This window comes from Pelodiscus sinensis, chromosome 8, assembly GCF_052426305.1.
Source record: "Pelodiscus sinensis isolate ZL-2025 chromosome 8, ASM5242630v1, whole genome shotgun sequence".
Taxonomy (NCBI): Eukaryota; Metazoa; Chordata; order Testudines; family Trionychidae; genus Pelodiscus; species Pelodiscus sinensis.
Window position 1 is genome coordinate 52,761,089 of NC_143059.1, and position 17,839 is coordinate 52,778,927.

A 17,839-nucleotide genomic window follows, 5' to 3' on the forward strand; every position below is an offset into this window, starting at 1 on the left:
TGGGATGGGTGTGCTCAGTTTAACCAGCAAGCATGAGAGGTTGTATAGTTTAAGGACCAGCCTGTTGGTGATATTACAGTTGCTGACAAGTCATGGAAAAAAATTTGAAATGCAGAGGAGGACTTGATCCAGCTGCTGGAGATGATGTGGGAGTTCCTTTTGTGGAGGACATTGCAGGCACTTAGAGAAAATTTTGGCTATTGGTCATATCATTTGCTGTTCATCTTTAGCTGGCTACAAAACTGTTTTGCTCACTGTTGACTCCTATAGGCTTAGAAGAGGTCAGTTGTGCACAGGAAAAAGGAGTTTAAAAGTGCTTCACTCAGGTTTAAATTTACTCACTGCTTTGACTGTACTGATTTAAATTTTTGGAAGTACAGTGGCTATGGAGCTGCACTGTCTACTCTGTGGCTGCACTGTCTACTCTGTTGGACCCTTAGTTTTGATGTCTCTTCTTTTGTTCTTGAACATACTGGGTTACTAAAAGTATCTTGAAATAAAATCAGTATCATGATTGTGATTGCAGATGAACAAAAATGTATTCTCATCCCGAGGTTTTTTTCCTCTTTTTAAAATTATCACTGTTGTATTCACAGTCTTCTGCACTCGTAGTTCTCAACCATGGATCAAGGGTGCCTGGAGAGTGAGGGAGGCACAAGCAGGTTTCATGGCATCTGCCAAGCAGGCCGACATTAGACTTGCTAGGGCCCAGGGCAGAAACCAAGGCTGCGCTGCATCGGGTTAAAGCCCAGAGGCCCAAGCCCTGCCATCTGTGGCTGAAGCATGAGCAATTTAGTTTCATGGGGCTCCCTGTGGCATGAGGTGCTGGACTATTGCCCTTCCAGTTACTACCCAAAGTGGAATCTTTTATATGCAGAAAAACAGTTGTTGTGGCACAAGGGACGGTAGAGTTTTAGAAAGGATATGGGGGCGGGAGGGAGGCTCAGAAAAAATTGTTCTGCATTATGACTCTCTTGGGTGTCTCAGCCATAGAGTGTGTGACCCTTACTGTGAGTAGTTGAGTTTTCCTTGTGCTGTGGTTTTACCATATTGGGATTGTCACAGAGCTTGGTCCTGGATCCTGTACTGGAGTCATTCACCTGGTGGCAAAATCTTGCATCAGTACTGGGGGGTGGGGGATTCCCTTTGCACCAGTGTCCGCATTGGTGACCTTAGTCTCTGATGCTTCAAACCTGGAATGGGGAGCCATCTGTACAATTGTCAAGTCATGATTGCTCCCTACATATCACCTAGCCTGCCAAGCCTTCCTACTTCACGTAAAAAGCTGCGGCAGGGGGGAGAGGGTTCTAGATCCTGATGAACAATTCAGCAGATTTGTTCTGTATCAGGTAGGGTGGAGACAGATCGCCTGCCCTTTGCTGAAAAGCTCTCTGGCTGTGGGATTTGGGGTACAACACGGCAGCCATCTTATAGCTGCACGGCTCCCTGGGGAAAGGAACTCTTTGGCAGATGGCCTCAGCAGGAGCTTCTTGTCTTGCCATGAGCAGTCCCTCCATCAGAAATGTCTGGCACTGGTTCAGCATACATCTGGACTTCTTTGTGGATGCTCCATTTTGGTTGCCACACAGGTGGGTGCTGGCTTTGGGAGAGCTGTACTGGAAGGCACTAGATTCTGAACCCCAAGCTCGCTTCCGCTGATGCTGCTTATGAGTCACCTAGAATGGAATTGACATGAGCAAGCACTCAAAGAAGAAAGCAACACTTACCTACCTTTTGTAACTGTTGTTCTTCTAGGTGTGTTGCTTATACCCAGTCCATTACCTACTCTCCTACCCTCTGTCAGAGTTTTTGACAAGAAGGTACTGAGAGGGTCTAGTGTCAGTGGTGCTTATATATTAGTGCATGGTTGCAGCACTTAAGCAGGCGTCACAGCCAATCCTATGCATACTGGTAAGGCAAAAATCTCTGACGGCTGTCATGTGGGTGTGCACTCATCAAACAAAACAAATTACTGAATAAAGGAACCTAGTGTTAGTTGTGTAGCAGCCAGGCAGCAAAGAATTCCTAATTTAAATTTCTGGATGTGTATCAGATTTCATACCTTTTCAAATTGCAGTGCCTTAGTGTTGACCTCAGTCTCTTCCTCCCAGCCTCCAAAAGGCAGTGTAGTGTGTTAACTAAACTGAGGGTGTATCTATACTGCAGAGTTTTTTTTGGAAAAATGGCCATTTTTCTGAAAAAACGTCACTTACATCCACACTGCAATCATGTTCTTTTGGAAAAAAATGGAAAGAATAGAGGGATTTTTCCGACATTGGTAAATCTCTTTCTATGAGGAAGAAGCCTTTTTCCGAAAGAGCTCTTTCGGAAAAAGGTGTGCGTGGACGGGGAAGAGGGAGTTCTTTCAAAAGAAGAGGAAAAGGAAAAAGCACAGGTGCCTTGGTGGCCACTCCATCCATAGTAATCACAGCTTAAATGCGAGATAGCGTCCACACAGATCACTTTTTCGATGCACTTTTGCTGTGCAAAGGCTCTCTTTCGGAAGAAGTTTTTTCGGAAGATCTCCTCCGGAAAAGCTTCTTCAGAAAGAAGCCTGCAGTCTAGACGTAGCCTAAAAATGGCACTTCATCAACCTATGCAAGTACTATTTTCTGCTTCTCTTCACGTCTCCACTGCACAATGGATGAACAGGCAGCATGGAAATCATCGTTTGGTAACACATTTGTTGAGTAGTTCTTGCTGTCTTTAAATAGCCAAAAGATCTTCTCTTAAACCAGAGTATTCTTTTCTTTGATGAAACCTGCAAGAGGAGCTCCCAGTGGCTGGAAAATAACTTAGGGTTGACTGAAGTCCCTAATACAGAGAAGATAGTAGGTTTGGGGCTGTGGAGTTTTCAGCCATCTCAATTTTGGGGGATCCACAAGAAGAGGAAACCCAAGAACAGTGGAGGCTGGGGCTAACTAAACAGAAGGCTGCTATTCTGAGGTGTTCAGCTGCCTTCTGTGCATCTTTTGAATGAGAGCCCCTGCATTTGTGCGTTAGCAGTCATGGAAGGAGTCTAGTGACATTATAGATCCAGGTGCAAGCTGTGTTTGTTCCTAGCTGGGTTTCCTTGTGGAAATTTAATGGATGTGCAGGAGACAGAGAGAGGTTAAAGCCCTGCTCTGTCTCCCCATCTCTTCTTAAGCCCAAAATTCAGCATAGCCTTAATGGAAGTGCTTTTGCCACATATAAGGCGGATGTTGCTGTGCTAGGTGAGCCAGCAAAAAATTCCTTCTGTTCCCGGAAGTAGAAAGGCCGATGTGGGTCTTGGAGAAGAACAGAAAGGATCCAATCCTACAAGGTGCTGAGCATCCTCACTTCGGGTCAGATTAGGGTGGGATGTGGACCAGAATGTTCATACCTGGGTGCTGAAAGTCAGGTCTGTCTCTAGGGGCACCCAGGCGACCCCCACCTGCCTCAGCCCCCACCCCTACTCTGTCTCTCACTCCTCTCCCACCCCATTGCACCCCTTCCTCCAAACTCCCTCTGCCGAGAGTTGCAAGCTGAGGGATTACCGGGGGGCTGGTGCAGGGTGGCAGAAGGGGTTGCTCTCCTCCCTCACACTCACTGTGGTAGCAAGAGCTGCACAGAGGAGAGCGACCCAGCAGCCTGCTGCACCTCCCTGCCCAACAAAGCGGAATGTCCTGGCCCCAGCCCCAGTGTGTTCTGTTCCTCTCTGCGGACTTGGACTGGGGCTGGGCGTAGAGATGTAATAGTGTAGTCAATTAACCAGTAAACAAAAGCTTATAGGGAAATGAAATAGACCATGGGTTCCCAAACTGAGGCGTGTGTCCCCCGGGGGGGGGGGGTGAAAAAATTCCAGGGGGGATGTGAGATGACCCAGACCATCCCATCAATTCTCTCTCCCCCCCCCCCCCCCCCAAGTTTTGCTGCTATATTTGTTTCTCGTCCCTGGTCAGTTCCTTTTTTTTCCCTCTCAACAAGTTTTGATGCTATTTTGGGGGGGAGAGGAGGGGCGTGAGGGTTTCTCAAAAATCAAAAAGGGGATGTGATGCTAAAAAGTTTGTGAACCACTGCTATAGACTATATCCATTTCCCCCCCCCCCCCCCCTTGCCAGTACGTTTTTTAGCAGGCTGGCCTGCAGCTCAGCTCAGTCCTGGCTCATGTGGGACCTACCCCCACTGTGGCTCTTCATTTAAAGTGTACTAGGAGAAGGTGGGCAGGCAGCCTGGCTCAGTCCTGGTTTGCACTGGGTCTGGGACCTACCCCCGTTGTAGCTCTGCATTTAAAGTGTATTAGGAGCCAAGCAGGCAGGCAGCCCGGCTCAATTCTGGCTTGTGCCAGGTCCTGGAGCTCAGACCCACCTCTGCCCCGGACAGAGGCTGCTGCCACCCCACGTTGCTGCCTCTGTATCAGAGGCAGCAGCGTGGGGTAGCAGGCAGCCAGTCCACGAGGGGAGCTAATTTTTAAATTGGCTCCCCTCACGGACCAACTCCAGCCTGGCACCCTGTGCTGCTGCCTGTGATAGAGAGGGAGCATCATGGTTGTGGCAGGAGGCTCCTTGGGAATGGAGCCAGAATGCACTGGCTTCCGGACTCACCCCCAGGAACTATAGAATAGTCAAGTAACCAATAAGAATTCACGAGGTTAATCGACTATTCAATTAACCGATATTTAACATTCCCTAGGTGGGTGGGTTTCCCCGCTTCCCTCGACCATTTCAGTGAAGCAGAGCAGCTTGCCTGGGAGATGGCTGTTGGAATGGAGCAAGTTGCTGAGGTCGCTCCACTTCCCATGGTTCCTGCTGCCATGGTAAGTGCTTGGGGGAAGCCCTGCTTCTTCCCCATGCAGGCCCCCAGGTAATCCCCTCACCTTGATACGGAGACTCTGTGAGCTAACCTTGATCTCGTTCATAGGATGGTTGGGGCAGCTGCCGTGGGGCCCTCCAAATCTCGGGGCGTGGGGCGGCCACCCTGAATTGTCCTATGTAAAGGACAGCTCTGCCGAAAGTTATGCCCTTACATCCATTTAGGCATCTAAATAGGTAGCCTCATTTTTCAGGGACATTGAGATACCTCAGTCCTCATTTAAGTCAGTGAGAGTTCTGCCATTGATTTCAGTAGGAGCAGGGTCAGGCACATAGCGACCATCTCAATGTCCCAATGCAAACAGTTCATAGCTCCTCACTCTTCTGTTTATTTTCTTTGCTGTGTTAAAATCGCAGCATGGAATGAGGGTGCTGTCATGTGAATGTGACAGAAAATGCTGATTGTAGCTTGGGCTATTTTAGGGCATGCTTGTATCAAAAAAAGACCCATGTTGTGATCTGAACAGACTACTGCCAAGCTACTATTTCACGTCCTCAGTGGCTGGCAGTGATGTATCATCTTGTAATACTAAGTCTCCTGCTAGTAATTTTCATTTTTAAATATGGAGTATAAGCCAGTATTGGTGCTGAGCAAGATTTATTTTATGAGGACTGTGCTGCAATTTGCTGTGTTATGAGCTAGGAAGTTGAGCGCATTTAAGATAAAACGTGCAACAAATGCTCATACTCGAGGAGTCACCGTTGTATGCATTCTGTTGAGTAATTATAGAGTACAAAAAAAGATTTGATATAGGAATTGTGGCTTAATTTCCTTCACTCCATTCCATTTTTCCCTGTGGAGGTATAGAGAAATAGGAGGAATAGTTTGTTTTCTAATATGAAAACATAGCCACATTATAGCCTTGCTTTTTATGTTGCTTAACGGGAGAGAATTTTTAATGGCAACCTCTGTTAATGCTAATGAGAATTATGCACATACGGTCCACCTGCATGAAGATAAGGGAGAAGGATTTTTTTTTTAATTCTCTATGCTCCAGAAAATATATTACTCTAAAATGTGCAGTGTGTCACCAGGGAGTAAACTAAAACGTGGGTTAGCATAGTGGTTCCACTAGAACATTCACCTGTAGCTAATGTCTACTGCTGCTCCAACCCCCAAAATAAATATGTCTCCAGTCATTTTAAAATGTGGCTTTTAATCTTTTTATTACAAGAAACAGAACATTTCTTGAGAGTAATAAAAAAGGCCCAATGATAGATTCTGAGATTATAAAACAAAACATACGGATCACTAATGTATAGCTACATGAATGAATTCTAGTAGGTTTTCTTTATACTTGTGATTAATACACTCTTCCATTTAAGGCCATTAGGTATAGTGCTGTAATTGATTTAAACTAAGTGCAGTTAATATTTTTGGTTATAAATTTCAGACATGCTAGTAAGAAATCATATTTTAAAAAAATCCTCCTCCCCAACCATTCTTCATGTAAAGTGACCACAATATCATATTTGCCTCCATCCAAAACAAGTAATGGGTTTTTTTTATGTAGTCAGATTTTGCTCGTTAGTTGTGTGTAATACCTAGTTGAGATTGGTTGTATGTTATGGATGTACAGTAAGTGCGGTAATAGGAGCTGTTGTGACACATCTTTTGTAAGGGTTTCTATCAAAAGGAAGAAAGTAAAGGGCTATACTTAATCAGTATAAATGTCAGTAGCATATTTTAATAAATTCTTGATTTAGCTTGGACTGTTTGCAATTGCATATTTAAAAGGAATCTGCCATCCCCTTTCGAAGGTATGTGACATTTAAAAGATCTGTAAAGAAGATTGGTTTGACAGCTTCAAATTACATTTGAAAGAGTTTTTTCCTTTCAAAACAGAAAATGAACACTTCCTATTCTAAATGTCACCGCAAAGACATAAACATATTTAATCGAATTATATATTTAATTTATGTAAAGTGTAATTTTTTATTCATGCGAGAGACTTACTTGTTACATTTTAACCATCTCGGAAGCTTAGCAAAGGTAGTGATTTGAAACTACTGAGCTTTCTGAATAAATTATTGTTCTCAAAATCTTTAACAATCAGGGGTTAGGCTTCTTACTGAGCCTCATCAGATATAGATATTTTGTTTTGTTTTCATTAGCAGAGTTCAGAAGTTTATAGTGAAGACATAATTAAGTGAAAAGTATAACTCCTAAGACTGTTTGGTAAGACTGTCATATTTCTTGGACAAAAGTATTTGAATATCTAAGCCATACATTGATGTCTTGTGCATAGTATACATCGTGGTGTACTTAGACTTCTGGAAAGGACTAAATTGCTGTAATTAAGCAATGCAGTATGGCTGACAAATTAATAGGTGGTTAATTCTATACCAAGGGACAAGTAAAGGCCACATACATAGGGATGTGAATGACTAGTAGACTATTTGATAAGCAAATGCTTATCGGATAGTTGACACATTAGTCAACCAATCACTTCCCCTTTTTCTGCCTCTATCAAAAAGAGGCAGCAAGGCGAGGGGGAAAGAAAAAGGGAGTGCTTCAAAGCGGCAGTGTCACGTGGAGCCTGCGGCCAGACCGCGGGCTCCACGTGGCGCTGTCGCTTTGAAATGCCGTGTGCAGCCCAGAGTCCCCAGCTGGCCCCGGACTGCACGCAGCATTTAAAAGTGGCAGTGCCGCAATGGAGCCCGGAGTCAGCTGGGACTCCCCCACTGACCCCAGGCTCCATGTGGTGCTGCTGCTTTGAAACACTGCGTGGAGCCTGATGCTGGGCTCCTGGCGGCATTTCAAAGCAGCAGCGCTGCATGGAGCCCGAGCTGACCCTAGGCTCCATGTGGCGCTTCTGTGGGGAGCATGGGGCCAGTGGCGGACTGCTTGAGTCCTCCGCTGTCCTCGTGCTCCCTGCAGTGCTTTCACCTTTGAAGTGTTAGCAACAGCCCCAAGGAGATGCCTTTATCAACTAATAGAATAGTTGATACAAATTGCATCAACTAGGCATACCCAGCTCAAAATTGATCAGAGATCGGAGTGCTTACTTTAATTTGGGTAAAATCCCACAACCTTTAGTCACTTTGTGTGAGAATAGCATTGTCATGGACACAAAGTCGAGAGGCATTGTTGGAGACCTGTAAGACAACTATTGGGCTCGGGTACATATCATTTCCAGGCACTAAATAATCAATGTAGGTGCATTGGTGGCTGTGGCATTTAGCAGGATGGTGTTGCATGCAGGTGTCAGATACAGATCTGTCCTAATTGAAGATTGTGTACTGCTTTTGGGAATTTAGGATCTGGATAGGTATTGAAGACTAATGCTTTCTGTATTTGTTAATTATTTTAAATTTCCTGTAGTAGTTTAGATTCCCTCTAAATTTAAATATCCAACTTAAATCAGCTAACTCCTATATATGAGGGCATGTTGTCATCAAAAGGTTTAGTATTGTCTCCCACTGAAGGCTCGGGGAAACGATAGTGAGTGAGTTGGCTAAAAAAGTTGGAGTTTAAAATTTTTTTATGAAAGCATTTTTTTATAACAAAAATCCTTCTGGTTTTGACCAGCTGTAACTATAATCCAAGCACATGGACTGGTCTAGAAGATCTCCAAGAAACAAAAGAGTAGGGAGGGAAAATTTCCCCCATAATACTCTTGCATGTTTAAATCTGTATTCTGTAGAATTGTTTTACTGCAGATTTATCTCATGTGTGTTACAGGATTAAAAGTATATTTCTCCTGAAATATATAGCAAGAATAAACTTTCAAGTAAAAGATAAAACTCTGACATTTTGTATATTCATTCTCATATTATTAATATAACACGATTGGGTTATGAAGAAAAACCTGGGTCAGCAGGATTTTCAGAGGAAACCCTTATCACTGACATTCAGGAGTCTATCTTAGCTGCTGTATACTTTACTACAAATTGTAAAAGTAGAGTTTGCATTGAAAAATTAAGGTCCTTAAGATGTCTTGGCTCTTTGAAAATACATGTACATTGCATTTCAGAAAGGTACAAGGTTTAAAAGTTATTATCCATCCTGAATGTCCTATGTGGTGAGAGAGGTGAAATCTAAAATTATGGGGGGCAGAGAGAAACAAAACTGTAGGGCAGCTATCATATAGCAAACTACATCTCTCCACCATAGTGCCACATGTGACTTCAGTAGAATCAAGCCAAGGTACTTTAAAGAGATGCCATTCTATCAATCAGCCCCATTATCCCTCTCTATAAATTTTCTGCCAAGACCTCATTAGCCCACTAGATTATATTTAAGAACTTTTGTGCTGAATAGACAAAAGTCCTAAAGTCACAATACCCAATGCACAACAATGAAAAAGGCAGCAGATAAGTATTTTAGTTAATACAGTATATTAAAATCTCTGTGTTCCAATGGGAATCTGGTACCACATAAGACTTAGCTTACTTTTGCAAGCATCTTGCAGGAGTGTGAAATAGCTGAGGGCAAGAGTGTAAAACGAGCAAAAACATTGCAGGTTTGATAAGTGGAGTTTGACATTTCAGTGCTCAACAGTTCTTCTAGGCCCAATGTCCAAACTGCATCTGAGTCTCCTGATACAGATATAAATTACTCCACTGAGTCTACATTCCAAACTGTAGCCACTTTTTTTGTTTACATGGGACTTGAGTGGATAAAGTAACGAAACATGTAACATTTTTGAAAATTAATGTTCCAAAGAATGTTAAAAAGTATACCATTCAAATTCATAGAAAATATACCAGAAGGAGCATTCCCGCCTTGCTCCTGAAAGTGTGACTTGCTGAACTAATACTTTGCCCACCAATTTTCCCAACAACATTATCTTATCTCATTGCGGAGACCAGGGCTACTCAACACATGTCCAGTGGGTGCAGTTTGGATTTACATGGGGCTCAACTCGCGGCTCGTAGGTGGGAGCCAAAACAAAAAAGTAGTCAATATAATGGTCTTCTGTTGATATGTGTTTTAGTAGTTAAATTCCTGGACTGTCATTGCTCATTAAAAGTGCGGTCATATGGGTGGAAATCGGGTAAATATCGCATTTTATTAATATCAGCAGAACTGACTTAAATGAGGCCTAGGTGTTGTGTAATCTTACCTTAATCTTTGTATTCATGCCCGTCAGTGTGAAAGAATCTGTTTGCATATATTTGCATATATATTTGTGTGTATATGCAACCATATGTAAGTTGCAGCCCTCGGCATGTGCGGTGAGTATCATTGTGGCCCCTGGAGCTTCCAAAGTTGAGTAGCCCTGGCTAAAACCAAAAAAGGACTGTGGGTGTCTGCGATAGCAGCAGGAGGGCGGTCTCCTCATACAGAGTCTTCCATGTTTGCAGCAGCGTACTTAATTTCCAGTCCAAAAGGTGAGCTCATGGTCCTTTTGGTTAATATTTGTGAAGAGCTTTGATAACAAAACCCACTATATAAATACGAAGTCCTATTGTTTCATTGCCATTATTCAGTTAGTAACTGTAGTGTCTAGAATAGTTAATTCTAATCAGGCAGGGGACTGGGCAAGCTAAAGAGCCAGTTAGTCCATCTGCTCAAGTCTGATAAGAAAGGCACAGGAAGGAGTAGTGTAGGTAAGGGGAGCCGGGAGCCTTGAGTCAGAGAGCTCTCCTGGAGGGGAGACCTTGTCAGTTTGGGCTTTGGGAAAAGGGCTGAGGATACAGGGAACTCTGCACACAACTGTAAAGTTGTTTGGTGCAGGGGCCTGAAATTAACGGCATGGTCTGAGAAGTCTGAGCGTGTTTCTGTGGGCAAGCAGGAGCAGAGCAGATTGTGTACTGCTAGATGGTCCAGCCAACGTTTGCTTTTGGTGATGTGAACTGGACCTCAGTTGTGTGTGTGTAATTGGCTTGGCAATGGTATGGTGTGGTGTGTGCAGCAGAGCATTCCAGTGTGTATTGCCTCATGTGTGCATGTCTGCTAGTTACCATGGGCCTGTTACAGTGCCTGGGGAAACCAATGGGAACCTTTCAGTTGGCTTCAGCAGGCTGTGGATCAAGTCCAGGATTCAGTCCCCAGGCACTGTAGTATTGCTGCCCAAACTTTCTTAAATGCCTTGGTACAAATTTTAGTTAGGTGTTGTGGTTCAAATGGACACATGTAGTTGTGTTCGCATAATAGCAGTTTTGTGGAAGTCAAATGAATTATGTCTCTTTCACTGATTTAGGTGACTGTGCCTCTGAGTACAAAATCACAGTTAAGAATTATAGTATGGACTGGGCCATAATGTTTATGAAGCGCTATCTAATCTTTGGATAATTAATCTCAAATTTGAAAGCTGTACCCTGTGAATTCAGAGCGCTGTACGAAATCACTTGAGATTGGCCTAACTTTGACCCCACTTAAGTCAGTGGGAGTTGTTAGGATTTTCAGAGAGGTTATTAATAAAATATATTAGAATAATAATTAGTCATTTTTACAAAGGTGATGCGAGAGTATAATATACATTAAGTTTAAGAGCAAATTAACAGAAAAGTGCACCATATTTAAGATACCCCCATTTTGTTTATTTTCATGGGGAAAATCCTGCAATTTTCCATTTTAACTGACAAGTTCATTAAAATGTTTGTCAGGTTTTTCACTTTTGCTGTTTTTCTGCTGGGCTTGGGTACAACTGAGCCCAAAGGAGTCTCAAAATGTGTGTGTGCATGTGTGTTTAGTGTTCTGTATATAATCTTATATACCTATAATTGAAAAACAACTAGACAGAATTTTTTATTTTTTTTACTGCAGGTTTTCCATAAACATTCTTTCCTATACCAGGACTCCTGCATGTTGAGTTTTTGCTGGTGGCAGGTGGTGGTGGGGGGTGTATTTTTCTAAAGAGTTTTCTAAACCTCTGAACGCATAGAGGAAAACTGATAATGAAGTGGCAATAGGACCTTAAATGCAGTATTGCAGATGTGGCTGCATATGAACGCGGAAAGAATTAGTTCTTCAAGTGCTGGTCCCTGTATCTATACCAAATGGTGAGCATATGTGCCAGAGCCAGAGGTTTTCAGGAGCAGTGTCTGTGGATCCTACATTGCCATGTGCTCTAGCTGGTATTATAAGAGGCCGTGTGGAGCCATGTGCCCTCAGTTCCTTCTTATTGCTTCTCGTTTTATGCTTGTAGTCTCTATGACTGTCCATTATACACAGTCTGCTTTATCATTGTGGTAAACCTACAAGTAGTCAGTTAGTATAGATAGTTGCCCCTTCAGGGGCCTCCCCTTAGTGAGTTGGGGGATCATGCTTAAAATTGCTCCTTGTGGCCTTGCTCCTTCTCTGTAAGAGATGAGCCGACTCATTGTTTTTATTATGTGGGCAAGGCACACCTTGCATCATGCTGCGATTATCTGCAAGCCCTTTCCTTTGAGGACCCAGGAAGCCTGCCTCCTGTGCACTGAAGTGAGTGAAGTGGCCCTCCAGCCTCGAATGGAGTCTGATGGTAGACTGGGTTCCGGAAGTGCCCTGCCCTTCACTAGCAGCGGGTGCGCCACTCTCGGACTCCCACCCAGCTTCTGTGGCTCTGCGGAGACATAAGAAAGTGGCAGAGGAGATCCAGAATCACTCTTGCAAATGCTGAGTTGAGTTCAGTCAGGGGAGACGTTGTGCAGTGACCCTGTCATGCCATCCCCACCTCATTAAGACGGTTCCAGGCTAAGTAACAGACACACTGGCACCAGGGGTCTCTGTGATGATCCAAAGGCCCGGTAACCCACTGGTACGAGCCCCTCAGCTGCAGCAGGATTTACCAGGCTTTGTTCAAAGCACTCCTCCTCAGTTTGGCAAGCAATGGAATGCACCCTGGGCACTGGGATGGATGGAAATACTGGTTCCTGTTGCTCACCTAAAACTGGCATACCCACGCTTGCTGCTTCTCACAGCTCCATGGTCTCCTACATTGCTGGATTCAACATGCCTCCTCCGCTAAGACCTGCCTCCACTGGTTGTGGCTCTGCCCACACTGACTGCTCCTCCACGTCAGACATGGGGGGCTTCTCAGCAGAGGAACCATCCTTTTCCCATGGCTCCCAGCACAGTTTGGATTTCTGAGCACAACTGTCTCAACTTCATGTACTACACTGTGGTCCCACTGTGGTGGTACCCACATCCTTAGGGCCCCAGTGCCACTAGAACCAGACTTCATAGAAGCAATGGCCTGCTAGGGATCCTTATCACTGGCCCTACCTGCCATTGATGGCCTCACACCATCCCACCTGAGCTCCTCTGTTGGAACTGGTTGGCTTGAACCCGCAGCTCGACCCAGTACAACCAGTCCCTAAAGCAGCCTCCTCCTCTCTGGATGAGGCCCTCATCCCTTTGACCTGATGGTCATTGTTAGTACTAGGAGTTGCTGCAGAAGGTGGCCAGTTCATTCATCTCCTGGTCTTCCATCCTAAGCTGCATGACACTCCCCTGGGCAGTGTGGCCTCTTATAGTCTTTGTGGCCTCTTATAGTCTTGCCTGGAGCACATGGTGATCTAGGACAGCATCGCAAGTCAACGGACATGGCTGCTGAACACTTACAGCAAATGGCATGCATGCACTCCTGCGTTTGAAATACATGTAGGGTCCACAGATCTTGAAAACCCTCCAGTTACAGGTGAGTAACCACCTCTTCTCAAGCTTTTGGCTGAATAAGAGAGAATTGTTACAAGCCACCTTGGTTCTTATTGTTTCTGATGAATAATGAATGAAATCAGACTGCACTCTTTGAAAATCTATGTAGCTGTTTTGACAACAGAAATACTCCATTTAAAAAAATAACTATTATGAGGAATTAATGAAAAATGAATAGTTTAATTGTCTTCCGTTAACCAATTTTCACATTTTTTTAATATAAGGCCTCATAGAGTGATATTTGCATACTGGGATGTTAGATATAGTGCTATTGAATAGTTATGTAACTGCATGGACTCTTATCAGTTATATGGCTATTCAGTAGACCCTGGGGTTGGGGGTGGCAGCCAGTGCGCTCCAGCCCCACTCCTGGGAAATCCCCTGCTATGCTGTGCCGCTGCCTCTGTATCAGAGGCAGCAGTGCGGGGTGGCAGGCAGGAGCTGGTCTGTGAGGGGAGTGGGTTTAAAAACCAAGGCAGCAGCGCAGGGTTGCAGCAGTCCTGGTTGGGGGTGGGGGTGGGGGTCCAAGCTCCCCACAGACAGACGCTGGTCTGGCAGCAGTTCCCACTCCCAGGAGCGGAGCAGCGTCTGTCTGCAGGAGCTCGGACGTCCCATGGACAGGGGCTGCTGCTACAGACCAGCCTATCTCTGTGGCAAGCCCAGGCTGCCACAGTCAGAGGCTGCTTTGAGGCAACCTTCTCCCCCCCCCCCCCCCCCCCAACCCCCACGGCTGCCTTTGATAGAGGCACCAGCATAGGGAGGGGTAGGCAGCACTGCGTAGGCTGTGCTAGGGGGAACTGGCTCTGTAAGAGGCAACAAAGGGGAGGGGTTGGCAGGTCCATGGAGCTGGCACGCATGGAGAGCCAAAAGCCAACTTCCCGCGCATATCGGCTCCAGTCTGCCACTTCACCCTCCATGCTACTGCCGCTCTATCAAAGGCAGCAGCGTGGGGGTGGGGGATGCAGGTGGATCATGGGGAGCCTACATAAAGCCAGAGGCAGCAAAAGGGGGAGTGCATGTAATCGATAAAATTAACTGATAAGCCAAGGATTATTGGTTAATCATGTATTGGACTACACATTGGTATCCCTAATTTGCAATTGCATGCTTGCGCACATGCGCGCGCGCGCACACACACACACACACACACACACACACACACACACACACAGTAACAAAACTAACAGGAATTTTCCCCTGGTGTTAATATTTGTGAGGTAGCCTGGCCTACACTGTTCTTTGTAAAGAGCTTTGAAGACAATAGCACTGTATTAGTGCTAAGTATCACCATAATTATTACAGTGGTGCAGCAGACCATATGAACACAGGCAACTTCTGTTTGGTTGCATAGTAACAGTGGTATCACATAGCTGGTAACACATAAACTAATTTATCTGAATAGGTATGCACTGTGCCGCTTGGACTGTGGGGATGGAGCAAGGAATAGTCCTCAGACTATTATTTTTATTTTTTAAGGGCTTCATTGCCCTCAAAGTCATGAAGGGCTTGAATTGAGCTATGAAAGGATTTTACTCCTTCAGGGTATGTCTACACTACCACCCTAGTTCGAACTAGGGTGGTTAATGTAGTCATACGAACTTGCAAATGAAGCCCGGGATTTGAATTTCCCGGGCTTCATTTGCATGTTGCCAGGCGCCGCCATTTTTAAATGTCTGCTAGTGCGGACTCCGTGCCTGCGGCTACACGTGGCACGAACTAGATAGTTCGGAATAGGAAGACTAATCCGAACTATCTAGTTCGTGCCGCGTGTAGCCGCGGGCACGGAGTCCGCACTAGCAGACATTTAAAAATGGCGGCGCCCGGCAACATGCAAATGAAGCCCGGAAAATTCAAATCCCGGGCTTCATTTGCAAGTTCGTATGACTACATTAACCACCCTAGTTCGAACTAGGGTGGTAGTGTAGACATACTCTCAGATCCTTATTATCAAAGTGTATTGAGTGCTGGACACAGGAGTAAGCCTGAGCAGGGCTTAATTAAAAACCTTATGGACCTAAATGGATTATGTTATATGGATTTTTAGAAGCATTAGAATCAAGGGCTTCTGGCATCATTGCGTTCTGTGATCAGTTCCCCTTGGTTGCCATGTAAAGATCTGTGGTTAAGACTGAGAAAGTGAACATCAGTAGAAAAAAGGATCTGTAGAAAGACAGGCCCCTCACTCCCACTCCAGCAGTGTGATTAACTTGTGCTGGCCAGAGATGCAGATGTCAAAGGTCATGTTTTAACCTAGATGCCTCTAGCATTGAAGTCCATAACTTGACATTTTGATTGTAGAGTGACCATATCTTCTCAAAGGCTATGTCTAGACTGCAGGTTTCTTTCGAAAGAGGCTCTTTCGAAAGCATCTTTCGAAAGAGCCTCTTTCGAAAGATCGCGTCTAGACTGCAGGCGGATCTTTCGAAAGAGCAATCCGCTTTTTCGAAAGAGAGCACCCAGCGAGTCTGGATGCTCTCTTTTGAAGAAGCCCTATATAGATTGAAGAACGCCTTCCTTCGAAAGAGGAACTTTCGAAAGAAGGCGTTCTTCCTCGTAAAACGAGGTTTACCGCCATCGAAAGAAAAGCCGCGTTCTTTCGAAATAATTTCGAAAGAACGCGGCTTGAGTCTGGACGCAGGGGAAGTTTTTTCGGGAAAAGCCTACTTTTCCCGAAAAAACCCCTGAGTCTGGACACGGCCAAAGGGAAAATAGGACACTGTACAGGGTTGGCCTGAAGGCCCCTCTTTCCTGCCACCTGCCCGAGGGCCCCCCTCTTCCCTCTGCATGCAGGAATGGCCCAAGCCTGCTCTGTTGCTCACCCAGGGTCAGCTCAAGGCCCTCCTCTACTCTGCATGGCCCAGGCCCCTTACTGCCTACCCACACTGCGCTGGCCCAACCCCAGCCACTCTCCGAAGCCCTCCTTCTTGTGCAGGACTGGTGTTGCTGCTCTCTCCTTCTTCCCCCTGCACATTTCTCCACACCCAGCTAGGGGTTGCATCCCACTTTTCTGGCAAAACTGTGCATGTGTACAGTTTGCTCTTGCTAGCTGACAATCAGTTGACAAGCAAATGGGACAAATGCTCAGTTTTGCCAAAAAACTTTGGGAGGGCCAGTGCAGGGCTTAAGAAAGGGACTGTCCCAGCCCAAATGGGACATGTGGTCACCTGAGGTTAGTGTCTCCCTACGTGTCTGTAAAATATACATGCATACGTTGTTGTAACTTTGCAAATCACAGAGGCGTTAACCAATTTCACTTGGCGTTGTCATGCATGCACACACCCCAGCTGTGTACACAGTCCGATACACTCAGCTGATTAAAAACAAGCAAGTACCATAGGCACAATGGTATGACAATGGAGCTGTGAATTTACTCTGCAAAGCTTGATTCTCTCATTGGTTTTGGGAGGGGGCAGGAAGGGGAAAGGAGTTGTGCTTGAGTTTCCTCCTGTTCCTTATAGTACTTTTTTTGCTAGCAGCCTAACAACAGGTGATTTACTAAGCTTTTGAAATGTTTTACTTAGTCACTGGTTTCTAAAATCCCTTTGCTGCCATCAGTAGCACATAAAGGAGGTTGGGGTGAGCCTCAGGGAGCCTTGACTCATTCCTTCTGAAATCAACAGTGTTGGACAGGTTGTGATATGGCTCACGGGAGATACAAAGAAGAGAATGAATCCACCCATCTACCCAGCATTGCAGATCTCTAAGTGTTCTGCCCCTGCCTGCATTAATCTTCCTGTCACACTGTTGCAGTACAGGCAGTCCCCGGGTTACATACAAGATAGGGACTGTAGGTTTGTTCTTAAGTTGAATCTGTATGTAAGTTGGAACTGGCGTCCAGATTCAGCTGCTGCTGAAACTGACCGCCAGTTCTGACTTACATACAGAATCAACTTAAGAACCCCAAGCGTCCCCAAGTCAGCTGCTGCTGAAACTGATCAGCAGCTGATTCCAGGAAGCCTGGGGCAGAGCAACTCTGCCTCAGGCTTCCTGTAGTCAGCGCTGGTCAGTTTCAGCAGAAGCTGACTTGGGGACGCCTGGGGCAGAGCAGCTGGGGTGCTGCTGGGTTGCTCCAGTAGTGCCGCTCCTCGGCTGCCCCCCCCCCCCCCCGCGGCTTTGCAAAGCGCGGGGAAGCCGGCGGTGGGGCAGTCCAGGCGCGCCTGGGGTGCCTCGCTGCCCGAGCCCCCCCGCGGCTTTGCAAAGCCGCGGAGGGGGGGGGGGGGCTCGGGCAGCGACGCACCCCAGGCGCGCCTGGACTGCCCCGCCGCCGGCTTCCCCGCGCTTTGCAAAGCCACGGGGGGGGGGCTCGGGCAGCGAGGCACCCCAGGCGCGCCTGAACTGCCCCGCCGCCGGCTTCCCCGCGCTTTGCAGACCAGGGAGACGCAGAGCAAAGCCCCAGAGTACACGGGCGGCAGGACCGCAA

General features: G+C 45.9%; 1 protein-coding gene across 5 annotated transcripts in view; it reads left to right on the plus strand.

Moving 5' to 3' along the window:
* Nucleotides 1–17,839, plus strand: part of CTBP2 (C-terminal binding protein 2) — a 271,870-nt gene that overhangs the window by 33,911 nt on the left and 220,120 nt on the right. Inside the window, exon 2 of one of the 5 annotated variants that reach the window (XM_014580066.4) lies at nt 4,654–4,777. The exons of the other annotated variants lie outside the window; for them this stretch is intronic. The gene's annotated coding sequence lies outside the window, so the exon portion shown is untranslated. The remainder of the gene's footprint in view (nt 1–4,653; nt 4,778–17,839) is intronic. 5 annotated transcript variants of the gene reach the window in all.